We start from the raw sequence: 8695 nt of genomic DNA, 5'->3' as shown, positions 1-8695 counted from the left end.
CCCTTGTACCGTAAACTCCACCAGGAACCTCCAACCCCAGTGTCAAGCGCCAAGTCTTGATGAAAACGTGAGCCAGTATAATACCCATCGCGCAGCCATCTACGGCAAACGCGTCTAGGCTCTACCCCTTGCACTTATCATCCCCTGTACCTCCGACTTCCACCCCTGATACGTACGGGCCCAGAACAGGTCGCCGTGATAGCAGCACCCAGGGCGCGCATCGTGGCTAGACAATAACCTTTTTTTTCTACCACTCCATTTGCAGCCCGCCCCCTCCAACCTCTAGTCCTCGTTATTGTTTCCTTCATTCGGAATACAGAAGACACGAGGGGATGAATCTGCAACGGGCAGAGAGCAGGAGTGGCGAGAGGGGTAGAGGGGTCGCCGGCAGGAAGAATTTTGCAAAATTTCTGGGCTCCTCCATTGAGCACGTGACGTCATCCTGCAGTACGAGCCAGGTCCTTACAACCCCTAGACTGTTTACCTACCCCGTCATGGAACCTCCAGCTTGTACGGGGAACCCCCCTTCCCCCCCCCTGAGATTCTTGTCACCCGCACGAGACCCTTTCGAGGATTCCTTTGGCACGCTAGGAATAGGGGTGGTCGGGATAAGGGTGGGTAACGTTGAACTTGTAACCCTCGAGCAAGTAAAGTACCAATTCTATTGGACGTCACCGTGACGTTAATGCCGTATATAGAAATATACATGAAAACTACCCTGACGTCGTACTGCCGAGGGTATAAGAGAATGACGAAGGAAAGGAAGATACGGACACTCTGGTACCACGTGGCACGGATCAATTTACCTTCTTGATTTATATTTCACTAAAAGATGACACGCTGTGAGTTTAAGCTGCATTGTTATACGCACGCACGTATATATATATATATATATATATATATATATATATACACAAACCACAAAAACAAAAGTAGATAGGAGTACAAGTCGAAAGAAGCTACAGAGTAACGTGAATCTGCAAGCCAGACAAGGACGCCCTTCGTACCACAGCCGAGGGAGAGAGACAGCAGCGTATTAACGCGACCTTAAACGCGGCGCTAAAAGGCAAGGCGAGCGTCGTGAAGATACGCCGTAAGCGCGAGCGAAGATGCGAGCGCGATATAACGAGATAAGAGAACCGAGCGTAGAATAAAGAGAGCGGAAAAAAAAAAAGTATAACCAAAAATACCAACCGCCACCAAGTAACGGAGAAGCTAAGGCCAGCTATTGTTAAGGCGTCGAGGAGTGTCAAGTGTTGAGGTTAGGTTGAACGACTTATCGGGTGCTCGGAGCGTACAAGAGACCTCTCTATAATACACCGGCAGGTTAATACGTTCGCGGAGGGTGAAACTATGCTTGACTCGAGTGGCGAGGAACGGGGCTAGGATCAGCCTAGCAAAGAAATTCCAGAGGAACGGCTTGGTAAACAGTACCTACCGACCGACTAACTAACCGGCGGTTATAAAGACCGTCTAACACAGCCGAATTAACACTTGGTGGCTCCGCGAGGCCAGAACTTGGGATTCCCTTACGGTATCTGCTGCCACGTCGTCGCACCACTCCCCGCACGTCCGAGCTCCAGAACTGCAGCTCAGGTGTTAATCACCTCTAACCGTGTATAGTCCAAAGGTGTAAATCCGTAATGCAGATGTCGTGAAATCGAGTATACGATTGTTTCATCTTTGTATACGAAAAATATTTCTTTGAGAGTTCGTCATTTCTGATATATATATATATACAAACACGTGGGTGGTTTTGTATATCGATATTGACTTTATTGAGACAGAAGGTACATTCGACGTCATATAAATTTTAAGGCTTTTTCTGAATTTTTTTTTTTTTTTTTTTTTTTTTTTTTTTTTTTTTTTTTTTCAAGTCCGTGTTCCTAGGACTCGCGAAGCTTCGCGTTATATGTATATATTGGTAAAGTGGCTTTTGGGTACATAGAGGGGGTTGGTTTTGGCTGATGGGGGTTGAGACTATTCTTATGCATTCGCACAGCCACAGGAACGCGCAGTTGTGTGCTATTGATCGACCGGCAGAGCCAGGCAACCCTCTACGCTTGGGGGCGGTTGCACGTATGCGAAATACAAGGGAGGATCCTGTATACGCGTAAGCTTGTGAAAGGGTAGTCCTGTCTGCGAAGTAAGGCGAAAACGAGACGGACGGAATTTTGTACGGGTGAAGGTAAGAAATGCGTAGTCTGATAAGGGATGAATGAATTTCGGAATCATTCGGTGGTTACAAGTAGCTGTATACATAGGCGTTTGCACCGCGGGAAGTTATCCCAGGGGGTGATATTGTCGTTGGTATCCCGTTGAGATTTCGAGGGTGGGTGGTAAAACGGTTCAGGAAGCCAGGATACATATGTTGTTGTATATATATATATATATAAGAGCTTCGATAAGGATACAGCATCCCTCTTAAAGGGTGGTTATCATGAAGCATGTTAAACAGTGTTTTTACCAGAAAGTCATTTATTAGGGATGGATGACCCACAACCCCTGCAGGGATGGTAGCGATACTGCAGCGGAGGACTGGCAGATGCCAGGGGGGCCAGAGTGGGTGGGTGGGCGGTCATGTTGGGAAGGGATAATGAAATTGCACTCATCGTGTGAAATTTAATATTAATCCTGGATGTAATATGAGAGGATCCAGGGGTGCTCATCGACGAGAAAATGTATCAATGAATATTCTAGCTGCTCGTATAATTTTTATTTTTTTATTTTTTTTTTCGTAAATATACGAGTACACGGTAAGATAGAAAATTTTTATGAAACCAAATACGTCCTGTAAACACGTACTGACGTAATATATGAGTTCTGAGAACCTTACCAAAAAAAAAAGCGGACTACCAAATTGATAGGTCGGACCGAGTAAAATTAGTATTTTCAATAATTAAATCCACGATACGGATATTTATACTTGTATACCCTCTAACGTATATAAGGTATACGAAATGCACGAGTGTCATATTAAAAAGTTTGACGAATAAAGAATTCTGAAAAATTCGCTAACGAAGGAGCAAGGCAAGGAGACCGGTTGGGTACCGCAGCTACGTTTAAGTGACGAGCGTCTTGTTAAAATATTAATTCTGGACTTTTAATGAAAGCTGCTCACCTCTCTTACACAGTGTCGGTGCCATCTTGTCCCTTCCAGGTTCTCTTATTCTCTATCTCTGTCCTCTTCCCATCGCTCCCTCGCTCGCTCTCTTTATTCATCCTACAGGCTAACAAAGATTCTCCAGTCCTGTGCTGACTACTTCCCTCCCCTTTAACCTCTCATAGCCCAGCTATCGCAACTTAGATTTATGTCCGCGCACTTATTACGCATAGACACGACGCCATTTTCATGACTTATTATCATCCTCGCAAGCTGTCAAGTTCACGTGAAGATCCGAGAGTAACGCAAACCTGAATATTTGATGGATCCAAAAATGTACTATATGACGTATAAAAAAGACGTATGGGCCAAAGAAAATGTTCAAATCCGAAAACATTATCGTCATAAAAAATTCCGAAAAAATTATCTTGTCAATTGACTTAGTATACGTATCGATCGATAAAAATGTCGATGACGTACGTTAAATAATTATAAATAATTTTATTAATTTTCTATTGGATAAAACCTAACGCTATCCTTCTCGGTTCTCTCTCTCTCTCTCTCTCTCTCTCTCTCTCTCTCTCTCTCTCTCTCCACCAGCCATTGTCTCTGACACAGCCGCCAACCATTCTATAGACCTAAGCGTATCCTTCGAATCCGCTCAATTCTCCATCCTTGTCCCACTCGCACCGCAGAGCCGCGCGATATTCCAACCAGTTTCTCCTGGTTTAGTCCTGCGCCACCTCCTGGCACGAGCTGCTCTCCTAATCGCGACAGGACGTTTTCGCGCCTTGTGAACTTAACCGCACGCTCTACGGTAACCAAGGATGTCCTCCGGCGCCTATGCACGTAACGAGACTTGATCGAGATAAGAAAAAAAAAATAATAATAAAAACTCACGGATAAGGATACGCACGCAGAGCTAGAAGACAAAACACAGATTGTATGAAAATAAAAATATTTCCTTCGAATGCTTCATACTTATTTTTAATTTTAGAAAAATTAGTTTAAAAAAAAATTTACATTCACCAAACACCTTTCACCTATCGAGGACTTGCTTTGCACGTCAGAGAGTTTTACGAGCTCCTGGGGATCGACTTATTAGATTAATTAACGTAATCCTAATAGGATCTCATCTTGACGCACAATGTAGGATACTGGATATCGCGAGGGTGGTTCACTGGGTGGTTACGATGGGCCAGGGATCCAGGGTGCTGGTGCTAAGGGTTCGGTCGAGGGGGTTGGTAGATGGGTACTGGGTTCAATAGTATATAGCATGCCTGTGCCCAACGCCCCTCGCACCTCGTGGTAGGTTAATACGAAGTCCTGGAGTACGTAGATACACAGAGTGAAGGTTCGAGGTAGAAGAGCCTGTATTACGGACAAGATAGGTTGAACAATGGCTTCCATTATGGCAGAGGCAGTCTGTGTTAATGGGCAAATTGTGTGCTAAGTCATTTAAACGCCTAAGCCTGAGCCGGGACTCGCGAAGAGCCCGCGTTGTGTATATATATATATATATCGGACATAATAATTTCTAGCATTTGATTCGTTTGTGAATATATTCCGTATTGAATATAGGACAATACACGTACGTTATCGGGAAGAGGATAAGCGCAGGAGTAAAAGGATCGTTGGTAGAAATACGAGAAACAAGAATACCTGGTGTACAGTATGTGATAAAGAAAATATAGTATTGGATTTATTTATCGTGTCCCTGAGGAAGACATTAGTACATAGATGTGTGTATAATATTATTAACGATTAAGGGCATTTTTGCTCTAATTATAAAAGGTACTCACACTCTGGTTCGCAGGACCATTCCGACCCAGCTGCACCAGTGACGAGTGACCTTCCTTATATTTATATTATTCTTATTCAGTTCAGGTTCAATTCTTTATCTTTCATAGTCTCACGACCAGCCCGAACGTGTTCACACTTTTCTCGAATGTGGACGTGAGTTCTCCCGCCACGTGGTAACAACGTCCGACGACCTTGGGCCCTCTAGAATTCACAGACTAAACATACAACCAGCGAGCGTCCGCACGAAGCGTCCAATCGGACAATAACGTGTACCGACGTGAAGAATTTGAAAAATAATAAATGCCAACGTACGAAATACACCCAAGCGTCAGATACGTGTCTCGATGACGTATGCCCGCACAAAGAGAGTAATATCTTGACTTTCGTACGTAAAGATCGAAAACTCAACTGTAATTGTCAAGTGTACGATGTCTCGTTGTCCAAAGTAAAAATCGACACGTCACTTCAGTTTGCGTATGAACTTTTCAAAGGTACAACGGATCACACGCGATCGATTCACATGACTCGATGGCTCTGCGTATCATACGATTCTATGTAAAATCTCGATACGTCGCGAGAAATCCACACGCTGGTTACGTGCGTCAAAGTGAATTACTAACCGACTCGCGTTCGAAAGTTGGCAATGCGACGCATGTGACGATCCGCGTCGCTTGCCCGCGGCTGACTGAGGCCGGGACGACGAGCGTGTGCCACGATGGGGTGACTGGCCCGAGAGTGGCACGAGGGTTGCTAGTGCGGCCTCAACCGGCAGGGATGGTGAAGTAAACGAGGGAGGCAAAATGGGCGTACGAACGAGCGTAGAAGCCGGAGGAGAGGAGAACGTTGCGCGGTCGAAGTTCGAGGCGAAATGCCAGAGCGAACTGTTCGGCTGAGGCGCCGCGGAGCGACTGCGAGGCGCCTCGAGCTTACGAAAGGAAACCGGAGCACCATCTAGCGTCGGTGGGACAAAAGTTCTTTAGGGCGGTCATATGACGACCGAGAGAGGGGAGCGTAGACGGCGGTATAGACTGCGAAGATACGAGAGAGAAAGAGAAGCTCAGCCGGAGAGACATACATACGTATCCTCTTAATATACATAATTAAAGAGGATATAATTTATTCGATAAGACCCATTAAAACAATTTTAATCCGCGCACAAAATTATCTATAATTAATGTTATAGCAAAATTGAATAAAAAAAATCTATTACTGAATTTACGAATTAAATTTTTATACACTTTTACACGTAAAGCAACGACTAGCATATTTTTAATGGAAATATCAACTACCTACTTTCCCGTTGCGCAACACGATCTGGATACGTGAGTCAAGCTCGGTTAGATTGAGATAGAAAAGTCTAATCGCAAGCTTCCCCTATCGTCTAAGTACCACCCTCCGGAAGGGGTATGCGGAAGCTCTATCCCTCTCCGGAATAAATGCTTGTACTCGTACGCGGATGACTTTAGTTACGACGGTACTCCGTAGGAGGAGTGGGAGTATTCGCGAAAGCGCGGGAAAGCCACCGCAACGGGTGGGGCGTGGCGTGCGGCGCATGCGCGTTAACTGGCCACGCCTCTAAAAGCTCTATCGGGGTGGAGCGTAGAGGCAACGGTCAGAAAGCATCATTTCCGATTGGAGACCTCAGTCACCTGTACGCCTCTCTACTACGTCGTACCTATTGATGCACCTGCATGACGTCACCTTTCCCCGGCTGACTCGCCTGCAGCGTAGAAATAAAGACATGGACCGAATATGCATCTGCTGTTGCGTCTCACGTTAAACCCCATAACGCCCATACACGATCTCAATGACTTTTGCCTATGTAAAAAACAAATCGCATCGTTATAAAAAGCCACGTGCACATGCAATTTCTCTACGCCAATCCCGTAACGTAAATTGTCATAAATATGTGAAATTGTCTTATTAGAATTTACCTCTTTTGTCCAATATAATTGATTTGTGCTTACTGTCAAATTCAGGTGTATCAATTTTCTCTCTTTCACGACCCTCGAGGACCTGTAAGTGGAGCCCACGTAATAGGTACAAGTACAAAAGAAAAGGTGCGTGTCACTAGGGAGAGAAGGTGTAGGGTGTTAAGAGTAGCGTTACGCACGAGCATAGGGTATACCAAGTGAACGCAGGGATACCCAGGAGTCTCCCAATAAGAGGGAACAGGAGAATTAATTACCCAGGAAGCCTTGCGGGACGCTTTGATGTCCGACGGGCTTCCGGCGGGCCACATAAGGTCCGAAGGTAATCGACTTCATTTCCCTTCAAGTCCAAGTCCAAGTTTTGTTCGGGATGAATATGTGAATATGAATATGTGACACCCGCCTAAAAATAACGAAGAAAATTATCAATTTCGCATTAACAACAATATTCCCCCATATCGAATTTGAACAAACCGCTACTTTCTCCCTATAAATTTAGCCTTGATTTGTCTTGAAGACGATTTCATTTACGGATCAACTCTTTCGAGGAAATCTGGCTGTTCCGAGGACTGTCCTCAAAGACTTTTCAGCGTAACGGCTGTTTTGAGGGTCATAAAGCGGGTATCACACCAAATTTGTTTAATTTTTTCAATTCTAGTCACCCGGAGTCGCGATGGACTTGTACAATTTTTCGTTAGGTTAGGTTAGAATTCCAATTCTGATGCCTCGAGACATCGTTTTTCTAACGCATTAACCCGCTATTGTGAATGCCCCTTTATGTTCTCTGTCCTCAAACTATATGATCTACAATTACATACATATATATATATACATATATATATATAAGATTTCCGTCAGAGAAATCAACGTCTTGCAAGACCACTAAAATCATTCCAACATCCAGTAAGTTTAAAGCTGCTTCCTTATTGGCTGCCGTAGCACCAATCACATAACTCCTCAAGAGTAACGGACAATAACAAAGAACGATTGAATTGTCAAAGGGTCAAAAATAAGAGAAATACTGTTTGGCATATAGAGGGGAAATGGCAGATTGGCATCGTCGACGTCTGCCAGTTCGCCCCCGAATGCAAAAGAGGTTCCGACCCCGGTACAAATAATTGTCGAATAAAGAACCGCGCTCTGTGTCCTAATGACAGCCAAGTGACGCGCGCACGCAGGTACACAGAGTGGAGCTTGGGTTATATTTTTTTTTTGGTTTCGTTCGTCGAAATCAATAAAAGAAACAGGGTGGGTTGCCCGACGGACGGCGGCGCCTGTTTACCGAGTCTACCGACATAATAATCAACCTCAAACACGAAACAAATGAGCGGCGACACGCGACGCCGTGGCTGCTTTGTGAACTTCTGCATGGCCGACGGATCTCGGAGTCCAACTTCGTCCTCGAGACGAACACACTGACGATCGACGCCACGTGCAGCACTTTTTTTTTTCATGAATTATAAATGATACCAGACCTTACGTATATAACGCGTGTGATTTTTCAAATTAGCTCGTATGCCAATAACGATTTGTTCGAATTACATGAAAATTAGGTGTTTACCTCAAATACTCGTTTTTTTACTTAAATCTTCAACTCTCCTTCGCATCGATATACACGCGTACCATAATTATCTTTATGCATCATATCAAACTCTGGTTTATGCTTTGGAAAAAAAATAATATTTGAAAAAAAAAAAACGAAACCACCCACTTTCATCCCTTAGTCTTTACTGTGGGGGGAGGGGGGGGGGTTAACGTGGACCGTGGAAAAACAGGTTGGACCAATGCTTTTGTTCTCAAAACAAAGGACCCGGAAACTACCCTTAGCTATATTTATGTTTTTACCCCCCCCCCCCCC

General features: G+C 44.6%; 1 protein-coding gene across 2 annotated transcripts in view; it reads right to left on the bottom strand.

The window, feature by feature from the left end:
- The window catches only part of LOC107266167 (LIM/homeobox protein Lhx9), a 177127-nt gene extending 171322 nt beyond the window's left edge, over positions 1–5805 (bottom strand). For both annotated transcript variants that reach the window (XM_025083367.1, XM_025083366.1), the window contains exon 1: positions 4906–5805. The gene's annotated coding sequence lies outside the window, so the exon portion shown is untranslated. The remainder of the gene's footprint in view (positions 1–4905) is intronic.
- Between the last annotated feature and the right edge of the window lie 2890 nt (positions 5806–8695).

This window comes from Cephus cinctus, unplaced genomic scaffold (assembly GCF_000341935.2).
Source record: "Cephus cinctus unplaced genomic scaffold, Ccin1 Ccin1_scaffold0299, whole genome shotgun sequence".
NCBI lineage: Eukaryota > Metazoa > Arthropoda > Insecta > Hymenoptera > Cephidae > Cephus > Cephus cinctus.
This window is presented reverse-complemented; position numbering and strand designations above follow the sequence as displayed.